Source organism: Triticum aestivum, chromosome 2D, assembly GCF_018294505.1.
Source record: "Triticum aestivum cultivar Chinese Spring chromosome 2D, IWGSC CS RefSeq v2.1, whole genome shotgun sequence".
Taxonomy (NCBI): Eukaryota; Viridiplantae; Streptophyta; class Magnoliopsida; order Poales; family Poaceae; genus Triticum; species Triticum aestivum.
In genome coordinates this window covers 108,576,173-108,590,031 of record NC_057799.1, presented here as the reverse complement: position 1 = coordinate 108,590,031, position 13,859 = coordinate 108,576,173, and the positions used below count along the sequence as shown (strand labels likewise).

At 48.6% G+C, this 13,859-nt stretch overlaps 1 pseudogene; it reads left to right on the top strand.

Moving 5' to 3' along the window:
- The first annotated feature begins 1,113 nt into the window (after positions 1–1,113).
- On the top strand, positions 1,114–4,565 carry LOC123051978 (sacsin-like; annotated as a pseudogene).
- The last annotated feature ends 9,294 nt before the right edge of the window (positions 4,566–13,859 follow it).

The following is a 13,859-nucleotide window of genomic DNA, read 5'->3' as shown; positions in this document are numbered from 1 at the left end:
TCGAACACTGAATCCACACAAAGGTCTTGGTACGTGGAAGCGAGAGGGGTGCACGCACGAACTCACGAACCTGGTACATGGACTTCAGGAAGTTGTTGAACCTGTAACATGAATCATTGTTGCCGCAGATGACCCCGACGGCTGGGGTTTCGACCACCCAGTGGGCCGGCCCCAACAGGATGGCGCAGCGCGGCGCCTCCGTGCCCACGATGGCCACTGGCTGCCACGACTTGAAGAAGCGCCACGCTTGGATCGTCTCGTCGACGGGGAGATGTTGCGGAGAACACCATTGAGGGAGCCGACGTTGTTGTGGTAGGAGGCGTCCTTCTCTATCTCGGGCTAGATAAAGAAAGGGGAGGCACGATTCGCACAAATCACGGTGTAGCAGGCAGGGCCGCAGGGATCAGGGATGCGAAGCACTCGGAGGATTGGCAGACCAGGCGTCTGTCTGGTAGAACATTTGATCTGATGCGTTGATCTATTGATGTAATATGAATAGTAGGACATGTTTAAGTTGATTCGATCCAAATGCCCTGCTTTTTCCGTGTACAATTTGTTGTGTGGTTTTAAGAGAATTTATGTTCGCTCTTTTAATAGTAGTGTAGATTGTTTTGGTGTAAGTAGATTGTTTTGGTGTTGATGACTTGTTTATACTTTGTTAGAAAACGGTTTTTTTTTGTCTCAGGAAGGTCAGTCACAGCAAAAAGAATTATGGTTGAGCCACGATGTAGTAGAAGTTACTAGTTGAACAAAACATTTTGTTATGGAGGGAAAAATGTTCCATCAGATAGGAATGGCGTACACAAAATGCATGCACACTTCTTACATGAGATTGAGCTCTACTCTTGACTTGAGATAGAACTCGTCCGAACAAGCCGCTGTACGTGTCCGCCGACATATAGTGAGGCTCCTCCCCCAACAAACTGAAGATATTCAATTAGTTTCCCCCGTCTCACAGGTCCGTCACGCAACACTACACAGGCTAATTGGTGAAAGCTGCATGCGTGCCTACTGAGGCGATGGATCACAGTCTGGCAGGAGTAGAGGACGACGTCGAGAGTACAGGAGTGCAAAGGCGTCATCGAGAACCCGACAAACAAAGCAAAGCATCTACTTCCTCTGTTCCGAAATGTAAGTCGTTTAAGGGTTTGACGTGTAAATTTCGTAACGCTACGAGAATTTTTCACTTTCCAGAAATGCCCTCCCACCACCGCTCGCTCTCACCCACTCAAGCTCACTCTCTCGTTCCCCTCTCACCCACCCGGCCACCCCTCTCTCGCTCCCCTCCAGATCCCCGTCGTCGCCGGCCTCTCCTCGCCATCGTCACCGCTAAGCCACCCCGCTTCCTCTCTTTCTCCGCACCATCGAGCCACCCCGTTTCCTCCCACCGCCAGAAATCCACCACCCGTAGGTCAAAAGCTTGATTTTTTAGGCGCCGGCGATGAGCTTCTGGCCGGCGGAGGCGCTGGATCCGCGTGCTTCGACGCCGGCGACGAAGCGACATGGATCCGGGCGGGATGCTGCTGGAGGACTTCGGGCTGTGGGTGGACCTGGTGCGGCGCATCCGCGAGGTGCTGGCCAACTACCCGGAGGGCACCACCGCGCTGCGGGACGCCGGGAGCTCATCCAGAACGCCGACGATGCCGGGGCCTCGTGCGTCCGCCTCTGCCTCGACCGCCGCGCCCATGGGTCCCGCTCGCTGCTCGCCCCCGCGCTTGCGCAGTGTACGCCAGCAACGACGCCGCCTTCACCGACGAAGAGTTCGCCAGCATCCCCCGCATCGGCGGCCGCAAGAAGTCCTCCCAGGCCTGGAAGACCGGCAGCAAGATGGGCGCTAGCTACACTCTCTATCGCTGCTGAGCTCTGCTTCGAGCTGCTGCTCTTTCAATTTGAGCTGCGCTAGCTAAGCTCTTTCAATCTGAACCAGTACGTGTTCATTTTCTACTCGTACGAATGTTGCTGCTGTTTTGTGTTGTCACCTACGAATGCTGCTGCTAATTTGAGTTCTACTGTTAATTTGAGAACAATATGCTTAGCAAGGACCCACTGTTAATTTGGAGTAGCAACTGTACTCCATTGAAGTACTGTTACTGTTAATTTGCAAACTGAATTTGGAGTAGCAGCATACTGAATTTTGTATACTGAATTTGGAGTAGCAATTTGGAGTATGAAGCAGCTGTATGGATTACTGTTAATTTTGCATACTGAATTTGAGTAAAATGGAGTAGCTCTGTCACTGAATTTGGTTGGTAAAGATGCAGTAGCAGTAGGAGTTTTTACTGCACCTAACTAAGGTAGCTGCTGGGGTTAATTAGTTACCGCGCCTAATTAATTATCATGTGTAATCTGAACTGGTGTGTGTACCAAGTGATGATGGTTCTTAAGTTTAGCATGCATCACCAAGTTAATTGGGCGCCTAATTGCCAACTCTTTTGTGTCAGGAACATATATTCATAATGGAATAAAAACAACTTGCCAAGTTCTTTTGTGACTGGAACATATTCAGAATGGAATAAAAACAACTTGCCAAGTTCTTTTGTGACTGGAACATATTCAGAATTTATTTCTTCTCCAGTTCAGTTGCTTAATTTTCTTGGAGTACATTTGCTTAATTTGCTTGGAGTACATTTAACTTGGAGTACTTCAATACTCCAAGATTTGCTTAATTTGTGAACAGGAGTAGTTTTCAGAATGGAATGAAAACTAATGGCAGTACATTTGCTTAATTTGCTTTGAGTACATTTAACTTGGAGTCCTCTCGTACTCCAAGATTTGCTACTCAAACAAATTTTGAGTACTTGCACTTGCACACAACACTACTCAGCAATTTTCAATTAATTTTCTTGGATTACTCCATCTTGCTCTGTTAGGTTATCTTGCATTTTCTGTTAATTACTCCATCTTGGATACTTGGAGCACTGATGATGATTGCTGCTGTTATGTTAGGACTTGCAAGCAGTAGTTTTAGTACTTTAGTGTAGGACTTGCAACAAGAGGAGAGCTACTGTAGTATACTCCTCTTGTGCCCTCCATATTCTTGATCTCTTCTTTTCTCTTCTCTCTTCTACAGTAAATATGAGCCCTACAATAATATGATTTGTGACCTTGAATGTTTTTTTCCATCAGATTGTTTTAAAGAAGGGCTAATGAAAAAAGATGTGTGAGGGTATCAGTCATTCTCATGCCGGCATGCTGCACTTTTCAGCTAGCAGGTTGGTATCTCAACATTTCTCCATTCAAGTCATTTCCCATAGTGTTTTTTCGAAGCACTAACTGCAGATTTGCATACTAAGAATGGCTGGAGTATTTTATTTACATCAAATTATGTCAAACAGTTTAGATTGTTCAGTCATACCATAGTGTTTAAAATTTTGGACATTCTGAAGATTCAAATAAAAATAGACATGTGCACAGTTTACTTGATCATGTCAAGTTACAGGTGAAAGTGACCCTCTTATGGGAATAATGAAGTACAGAAATGAGATCGAGTTCAAAGTAAGGCTGGGGTAAAATTTTCAAAGGCCATGATGTACTCCTTCCTGATATTCATGCTCCTGATATTCCTACTCCTATTCCTACTCAATTTTACCTTAAATGAGAGTAGCAATTATTTCTGCCCGTTAATTCATACTCCTACTGATTTGGAGTACTGATGAAACTAAGTCCAAACCTGTTCTAAATTGACAGTACTTGTTCATCTTTTCTATTGACAGTACCGGTCCAAACCTGTTCTAAATTGACAGTACTTGTTCATCTTTTCTATTGACAGTACCGGTCCAAACCTGTATTGATAGTACATGTTCTACTCAGTGTTCATCTTTCACTGTTCAGTTTCAGTGTTAAATTTCAGTATTACTCCAAGATTGTACTGCATGCAATTATTCAAGACAAATGATTACAACAAGTTTATGATCATCAAATTGTTTACTCAGATGCAGAGCGAGTACTGGGCGAGGAGATGAACCTAGGCGAGCAAAATTGAGAACTCCGGCTGGAGCAGCTCCTGTCCAGCGGCGAGGACTTCAGCGGCAGCAGCACCTGTGCGTGGGGAGGAACAACACCTGGGCGCGTGCAGGCGGCAGCTCGCCTCCAACAGTGGGCGGCAGCAGAGCACCAGCTCGCCACCACCAGGGGCCGGCAGCAGAGCACCAGCTCGCCTCCACCAGCGGGCGGCAGCAGAGCACCACCTGGGCACGCGCGGGCCAGGAGGGGCCCCTGGGCGTGGGAGAGGAGGAGCGCCTGGGCAGGGGTGGAGGTGGAGGGCGGGGGAGGAGGCGGAGGTGGAAGGCAGGGATGGAGGCGGAGGTGGAAGACGCCGAGGAAGAAGACGGGCTGATTCAAAGTTTGAACTGGGGGCATAAAGGTCCATTTGCCCATTTTCACCTGGTCGGAACATATTCCCCAGCGACTTACATTTCGGAACGGAGGGAGTAGTTAAAGCCTATATGCATGCATGCCTGCCCAAGTGATAGGCTGCAGGCAGCTAGCTAGTCAGGCTATGTATAAATCAATGCAGGATTTCCAGTGGTCCCGACGAATCCGAATGCATGCATTATTCTCTCGCACGCCGCAGCCTGCCAAAGCACGCAAGGCGACTTCCTCTCTCTTCAGTCATCAAGTTAGAGCAACTCCAAACGCATGGCATTTTCACTCACTGGCCGTTTAGTCCATCCACAGTACATGCATCAATGAAGAAACTGGCTTCTCATGTCAGTACTACGCAATGGCTGTGTACGGAGCTTTTCCTCTCAAGGGAGAGCGGGCTCCAGCAGCAGGTTGCACCGACGCATGCGTACAAGGGTGTGCATGCAAGGTAAAGATGGAGCACTTGGCTATAACTAGTAAGCGTGCACGTGCAACACACGTATCATCATGTGAAAACAATCTGCATTCATCCTAGAAACAAAATAGATCAATAAAATAAACAAAATATAATTGTGTACCAACAAAATATAATGATGATTAGAATATTGATAATAAAGCCAGGGATATTGAGAAATGTAAGACAGTAGCACTGTATATCTCGAGTACTGTTCCATGCATGGACAGGGATGCTCCCAGGTTTTATTGCTATCTTGAAAGAAAATCTGGCTTGAAAGACTTCTTTGGTCGGAGAAAGTGCCAGGAGCTCTCTGAACCTGCACATTGCATCCTTTGACCTTTCTGTTAGTCAAGATCAAAAAATAGCTAGGCATTGGTAATCATGAATTTACCTTATAATCAAATTATTTGCTTCGTTAATGTCTGGGTTGAAGTATAGCCGAGACTATTCAGTCGTACCCAAGATAGCATCTGAAATTGTGTGTAAGAGAGCCTTAAAAGTATTAGCAGACAACTTAAAACGCAATAGCAGGAAGCCAAAAGAAAAATAGCGAAGTTTGTGGGGGGGGGGGGGATATTTTAAGAGATGGGCGGTGGTTTTGTGGGGATCAAACGCAAGGGTGGAGCACAAATCAAGGCGCAATGAAACAACTGCACAAACGATAAACAGAATGCTTCGATCAGCCACCTGATGGTGATAAGCGTTTTTGATCTTTTTTGCTATTTTATTGTTCCGAGACATATGATGATAGCATTGAGAATGAGAAATCTTTGCAAAATGCACGTATTATTAAGGAGTTCTGGAACGATTACTACGCTAAGCTGTTGGATATTGACAAAACGAAAAAGACTTCTAATGTTGATATGTATCAGGATGATGTTAGAAAGTTGTTGATTAATGAAAAGAAGAATCAAAATGGTGTGTTTTCCGGGGAAAATCTGGCAATCTCACTACCTAAGTTGTCGACCAAGAAGGAATTCTCTAATTGTGTGCAGATACTGCCATACTGATCATTGCTTTTTTAGGGAATGATGTGCTAATCATTGGTTGCTACAAGAACTCTACGACTTTTACCAGCTAAAATTTACCTCACCAATTGATTTAGTCATGACAGATCACTTCTTCAGTTTGTTTGAGGGATCATTGCTAATTGCTTATTTTTCTTATTATCATTGGCCAAATTATGAGTAAATATGAAAGGAAAATGATCCAATCCACTAACCGGTTGAAGACTCGCCTTCTCACATATGAAAAGGGCCTCATATCAGCATCTCATCTCATCTCTCTCTCTCCCCCATATCCCTCTTCCAGCCGCATGTCTGCCTGTGCTCTCAAGCGTCCCTCCCACTTCCGAGTTCCCCCCTCCTCCTAAGCAACATCGCCTCATGCGGGTCTCCTTCCTCGAGTCCTCTTCATCCAAGCACCCATGGTGAGCCGGGTGCATCGCCGATGATCCCGTGTCTGCAAGAGGTGTGGTGTCTCCATTGCTGAAAGTTGGAGGTTACTACTTTTGATGCGCTGCAACACATATATAGTTTGTTGCGTGCACAATATCGTCCTATTGTAATGATTATGGGGTGTATGCTTCAAGGTGATTTTTCTCACATTGCAAATGTGTTGTTGCCTGTGTTGTTCACGTAGGTTACATATATTGCGTTTTTTAGGTTGCGAGTATTGCAACATATATTCAACATTTGTGCCGCAATAAATGGGGTTTCGTTGCATACATCTATTTTTTTTCTTCCGCATGACTGCTTCAAAATGCTACAACACTTTTATCCTATTTTACGATAGGGCAAGGGTAACTGGTACTAAAGAAGCTGCATGCACTAGAAAAGTGTTGCACGTGGAAGTTTGATGCTACGATAACCAAAAGTCCTAAATTAATCTGCATCTTGAAGTGGGTTTGACGGCTAGGGAGGTAGTGAATCCGAAGGTCAGAGAGGTGGCTGATTTTCCCCATGTTTCACTCAACTAGCATCTAGCATTAGCCCAAGCATAATATTGGCGGGGTCTCTTTTCTCAACTCTATCCGCCACCCAGGGTCTCATGCACGTCGCCGCCTTGGACCCCTCTTCTCTCCAGTCCAGCGGCCCCGTCGACGGTCAGAGGAGTGGGGACACCGCTTGTTTTGTTTTGGTTCCCTGGCGGCATTGGTAAGTTGGTGGATGCAATGATGTGTCAGATTAGGTCTCTCCGGCCTCTCACTACCTCCACGACATCTGATCCATCATCAACAAAGGGTATGTGAGGGTAGATGTTGCCATATCCGTTGGTTCTCTTCGAATCTTGATAGTTGGTGTGTGAGTCAAGTGAGGCAGCTGGCTAGGTCTTGGTATGGCGACCTCAAGTTCTTTTTTCGACTTTTTTTGAGGCATGGCCCTATTTCTCTAAACATGTTCCTTTAGCGGACTAGATCTTGTTTTCCAGCGTCGTGGCGATTGCAATCTTGAAAGCGGGGCATGGTCCATTGCAATTTTCAAGCTCGGACGACGACGCACAATCAAATGAAGAAGACTACCAATATTGTTTTGGAAGTAATTTTACTTTTAGTCGTTTTGTATCTTTCGATTATACTGGCAACAACTATTTTCTTCAACAATTATTATAATTAAGATGTCTTTTGGCGGTCTTTATAGAAAGAAGTTCTAAAATATCGGCCCATAACTTGGTTAGCTATATGGGCAGCAATGCATGAGCTCAAAGCAAACATAGTAAAGCCCTGGAGATACAAAGCCATGCTAGAGATACCACGATGGAAGCAAAAGCTCGACCAAACCGAGCCGAGAATAGCACAAAAGCACCCCATCTACGATCACAGCCTCGCGAGGAGCATGGCTACGTGAGATACCGGACGTGCACGCAACATGCTAGGCATTCATTCGTGCTTGCACGCGAGTTGCGAGGGCGGAGCGTGAGCGTGATGTCTCTCTGGATGGAAAAGGGATTGCCATTTTCGTGCAAGGAATGGGATGCTCGTGCTTTGGGTAATACTAATAAGGTGCAGTGGCATGTACGGTCTCTTCACTTCAGTTTCAGTGTCTTGATGGAATAACCTGCAAACACGATCATCCCTTCACTTTTGCGTCTGTGGGGAATAAAGGTCAGGCAAAATATGCCAGTGAGCACGGGTGGAATGCATATGCCCAGCGTTTCGAAGAAACATGTGCACACTTTTGAGTTTTTTTTCCTTTTTGTGAACCGCAAATGCTTGCAGATGTTTGGTGTTTTATTAATTTATAAATGCTTGCAGATGTTGTATGCATGTGGTCAAGCAAACTTTAATTTTGTGATGCTCATGTGTGAATCTGCGAGAAAGATGCGATTATTTTGTACATACAACAAACATGCATCTCGCCTTTATACAACACATGGGCGAGGTTGGGGAGCCCTGGCTCCCTGTCCAGAGTTGTTAGAGCATCTACAGCCAGACGCATCAAACCCGTCTTATACGTCCGGACGAGCCGCCCGGTTACTGTTTGGTCACATTTTTTCGACCGAGGCGGGCTTCTTAAACGGGGCTCAAACGTCCGGACTGACCGGCACCCACCATATCCAACCTAAATATGCGGTGGATATTGGTTCGTGCCCGGGCGTGCCCGGGCACGCCCGCCACGTCGGACCCGACAGCCCAACCCCATCCCAAATTGCACCAAATCCATCAAACCCTTCCCCCTCCTCCCACCGCCCTCCAACCTTCCCCGCGCCCGGAACCTCGCCGTACTCCATCCTTGCTCCCAATCCTCACCACCGGTCCTGATCCACCGCCGGAGATGTCGTCCAACCCGACCCACACCGCCACGACGGAGACGCAATCCGCCTCAAACGTCGTCGGCTGCGACTTGCAAGGCGGAGAACGTCGCCCGGAAGTTGCGGCGACGCCGACTGCGAGAGAGGGAGGCGGCGGCGCCCTCGCGGGGAGGTTCGGACGTGGTGGAGCAGCTGCCTTCTCTGCCGCGCCCGGATCCTCGCATCCCTTCCCTCCGAGCGCTGCTACCTCTTGAGCACTGCGTTGGTTTTTCCTTGAAGAGAAAACGGTGATGCAGTAAAGCAGCGTAAGTATTTCCCTCAGCTTTTCAGAACCAAGGTATCAATCCAGTAGGAGGCCACGCACGAGTCCCTCGCACCTACACAAACAAATAAAATCCTCGCAACCAACGCAATAAAGGGGTTGTCAATCCCTTCACGGTCACTTACGAAAGTGAGATCTGATAGATATGATAAGATAATATTTTTTGGTATTTTTATGATAAAAATGCAAAGTAAAATAAAAGGCAATAAAAATAGCTAAGTGTTGGAAGATTAATATGATGGAAAATAGACCCGGGGGCCATAGGTTTCACTAGTGGCTTCTCTCGAGAGCATAAGTATTACGGTGGGTGAACAAATTACTGTTGAGCAATTGACAGAATTAAGCATAGTTATGAGAATATCTAGGTATGATCATGTATATAGGCATCACGTCCGCGACAAGTAGATCGACTCCTGCCTGCATCTACTACTATTACTCCACACATCGACCGCTATCCAGCATGCATCTAGAGTATTAAGTTCAAAAGAACAGAGTAACGCTTTAAGTAAGATGACATGATGTAGAGGGATAAACTCATGCAATATGATATAAACCCCATCTTGTTATCCTCGATGGCAACAATACAATACGTGCCCTGCTGCCCCTGCTGTCACTGGGAAAGGACACCGCAAGATTGAACCCAAAGCTAAGCACTTCTCCCGTTGCAAGAAAGATCAATCTAGTAGGCCAAACCAAACTGATAATTCGAAGAGACTTGCAAAGATAACCAATCATACATAAAAGAATTCAGAGAAGATTCAAATATTGTTCATAGATAAACTTGATCATAAACCCACAATTCATTGGTCTCAACAAACACACCGCAAAAGAAGATTACATCGAATAGATCTCCACGAGGATCGTGGAGAACTTTGCAAGAACACATCATCGGAGAGGCTATGGTGTTGATGTAGAAGCCCTCTGTGATCAATGCCCCCTCCAGCGGAGCTCCGGAAAAGGCCCCAAGATGGGATCTCACGAGTACAGAAGGTTGCAGCGGTGGAATTAGGTTTTTAGCTCCGTATCTGGTAGTTTGGGGGTACGTAGGTATATATAGGAGGAAGAAGTACGTCGGTAGAGCAACGTGGGCCCCACGAGGGTGGAGGGCGCGCCCGGGGGGGGGGGGGGTAGGCGCGCCCTGATGAAGCCATGTACCTAGGGTAGGGTCATAGGCCTGACCTAGACACCCTCCCCAAGGGAATCACCTTAAAGACAGAAGCATTCAAAGGGTACCATCATCCACTCGACCAGAGACATTCCACTCGGAAGGATCAATGTCACTCGACCGTCACAGAAACCACTCGACATACAGAAGATCTAAAGTCACTCTACGCAGCAACGGTCGGGCGTTTACTCATAGACTTAATTACCCTTTATAACACTTTATTGCGGACGTTACCTGTAACGCTTACTCTTTATGAACATTGAACCCTGTGTAACGGAGGGGAGCTGGGGTCCTGGCGCACTCTATATAAGCCACCCCCTTCTCTGGGACAAGGGTTCGCACCCCCTGTAACTCACACACGCATAATCCAGTCGACCGCCTCCGGGCTCCGAGACGTAGGGCTGTTACTTCCTCAGCGAAGGGCCTAAACTCGTAAAACTCGCGTGTACAACTTCGCCATAGCTAGGATCTTGCCTCCTCATACCTACCCCCCATTCTACTGTCAGTATTAGATCCACGACAGTTGGCGCCCACCGTGGGGCAGGTGTCTTAGCGACTTGTTGGAGAAGTTGCGATTTTTCCGATCCCCATCATCATGGTTTCCGGCGGAGGATTGGCCGAGGGCCGCGAGATCTGTCTCGGCGCGCTCGTGTTCGTCGTCGATGACTCTGCTTGGCTCCAAGAGGCTCCACTCGACGTCAAGGCGCTCCCCGTCCGCGGGGCAACGCACTTTCGCGCGTGCGTCCGCGGCGTCCTTCTTCGGCAGCCGTCGACTCAGTATCGGTCGGCTCCTGTGGCGTCCTCGCTCCCCGCTGTTCGCCGGCGCAAGCGTTCCGGTCGGTCACGGCTCCAGCGGTGGGTGAGGCATGCGGTGGCCCGCCAATCGGCCACCCCGCAAGTCGCGGCAATCGAGCCCGACGAAACTCTCTACGGCCTGTTCGACCCGTCGACTGGCTCCGTCGAGACTGCATCCGAGTGCGACAGCAGTGACCCCGCGACGGAAGTCCTGATGGTCAACAGACCGCGCAGTCCTCCTGGCTTCCCCCGCGACGACGGTGGCGATGGCGGCAGCGATCCGTCGCGCATCCACGAGGAGTACCGCCCCGAGCCCCTCTCTTCGCAGCAGAGGGAAGGGCTTCACCGCCGTAACATGGACGCACTTCACACTCCTATCGTTGGAGAAACCCCCGAGGCCTGGGCCTTGGAGGAGGCGCGCCTGGCCAACTTGGCTGAGCGCACTCGACTGGAGAACCTCCAGCACGCACTCGACGAGCGTGCTCGGCAGCGGATTCCTGAGTCCAGTCGACGACAACTTTTTTCGCCTCCAACTCAGGTATACCGAACTCCGATTCAAAATCTCACAGCTGCAGCCCGAATAGCAGAGTCGATTCAGCCTTCCCAGTCGGAAGCTGGCAGAGGTTTGATGCAGATTCGGGCTTTACTCCGGGCTGCAGGAGAGCAGAACACAACAGTATCACAGTCACGGAATACAATTCATAGCAGGTCTGTGGTGGCAGACACAGTTCAGTCGGCTCACAACCCAAGATCGCCCCCGCGGCGTGAGGGACGTGGAGACCGGCGAGATCAGTATAGAAAACCGTGAGCAATATGATCGCCGACTCGACCACGATGACCGTCGTCGAGTGCCCACACCTCCCCCGAGGAGTGGGTCATATGTGCCTCGGCAGCACGATGACAGACGCCCTCACAGTGGCAGGTGAAGAATTCCAGTCGACCCAGGGAGCCAGGCTTTGATGCGAGATCTATTCTTGTTCAAGGTCTGGTCGACAGAAACAGAGCACATAGAGAGGGTCATGACAGAGATCACCCGACTGGCAGCAGAGTACATGTTTCAGGCCCAGAGTGCTTTAGTAGAGCTATCAGGGCTGCGGTGATTCCTCCCAACTTCAGGTTGGCGACTGGAATCAGCAAGTTCATTGGTGAGTCCAAGCCTGACACTTGGCTTGAGGACTACCGAGTGGCTGTGCAGATCGGTGGCGGCAATGATGAAGTGGCCATGAAACACCTTCCTCTTATGTTGGAAGGCTCAGCCAAAGCGTGGTTGAATTAGTTAGCACCTGGCAGTATATACAGTTGGGAAGAACTCGCCCGAGTGTTTGTCGGAACCTTTGAGGGTACTTGCAAACGGCCGGCAGGGTTAACAGAATTGCAGTGCTGCATGCAGAAACCGAATGAGACCTTGAGAGATTACATCCAGAGATGGATCACAATGCATCATACAGTGGAGAATGTGTCAGATCACCAAGCAGTTTGTGCCTTCAAGGAGGGTGTTAAGTATCGAGAGTTGAATCTGAAATTCGGTCGGGCAGGAGATATGTCTCTGTCCCGGATGATGGAGATCGCCACCAAGTATTCTAATGGTGAAGAGGAGGACCGACTCTGGAGTGGCAAGCACAAAACAGTCGCCCACGAAACCGGAGGAGGGAATTCCAGTCGGAAACAGAAACGCAAGGCCAAACCAGTAGCTCCTGGTGAAGCTTTAGTTGTGGCCCAAGGGAAGTTCAAGGGGAAGCCCAAAGGGCCATGGAACCCCAAGAAAGTTAAAGATCAGGATGGGAATGATGTGTTGGATTTACCATGCCACATTCATACCAAAAAAGATGAAGAGGGTAATCTCATTTACCCTAAACATACCACTCGACAATGTCGGCTCCTGATCCAGCAATTCCGAGAGAAACAACCCAAGGAGAAGGAAAAGGAGTCGGACAAGGGTGAGGATAAGGAAGAAGACGATGATGGTTTTCCCAACTTCAATTCCACTCTGATGATTTTTGCTGATGTTGAAAGCAAAAGTCGACTGAAAGTTATAAACAGAGAGGTGAACATGGTTGCTCCAGCAACACCAAGTTATCTGAAGTGGTCCCAGACTGCCATCACATTCGACCAGTCTGACCACCCAGCACGCATAGCCACCCCTGGGAGGCAAGTGCTGGGGTGGTCGACCCAGTTGTTGAAGGCACTCGACTGACTACAGTGCTGATGGATGGTGGTAGTGGCCTAAATATCCTGTATGCGGAGACCTTGAAGGGAATGGGCATTCCGATGTCCAAGCTCAGTGAAAGCAATATGAGTTTCCATGGCGTCATACCTGGCAAGAAGGCTGAATCACTCGGCCAGATCGCCCTTGATGTGGTTTTCGGTGATTCCAAGAATTACCGCAAAGAAAAGTTGACATTTGAAGTAGTGGATTTCCAGAGTGCTTATCATGCCATTCTGGGTAGGCCTGCCTATGCACGTTTCATGGCTCGACCATGTTACGTGTACCTCAAGTTGAAAATGCCTGGTCCTAGAGGAGTGATCACTATCACTGGCAATCGGCAGAAGGCAGAAGAGTGCTTCCAGAAGGGTTCAAAAATCGCCGATGCGCAAATGGCAGCAGTCGAAATGCAAGAATACCGGAAGAACGCAGATCCGAGTGATTTGTTGCGCTCCAAGAAGCCTGCCACTGATTCTGCATTTCAGTCGTCCGGTGAAACCAAGCCGATTCATATTCACCAGACGGACCCTAATGCTGCTCCTACTCATATCTCAACATCACTCGACAGTAAATAGGAAGAAGCGCTCATCCAGTTCCTCCGTGAGAACTGGGGCATCTTTGCATGGAAACCTTCTGACATGCCGGGTGTACCCAGGGGACTGGCTGAGCATCGTTTGCGAGTCGACCCGAAGGTAAAACCAGTCAAGGAACATCTTCGACGGTTCACCGTACAGAAGAGGAAAGCAATTGGTGAGGAAGTGGCTCGGCTCCTGGTAGCTGAGTTCATCCGAGAGATTTAGCA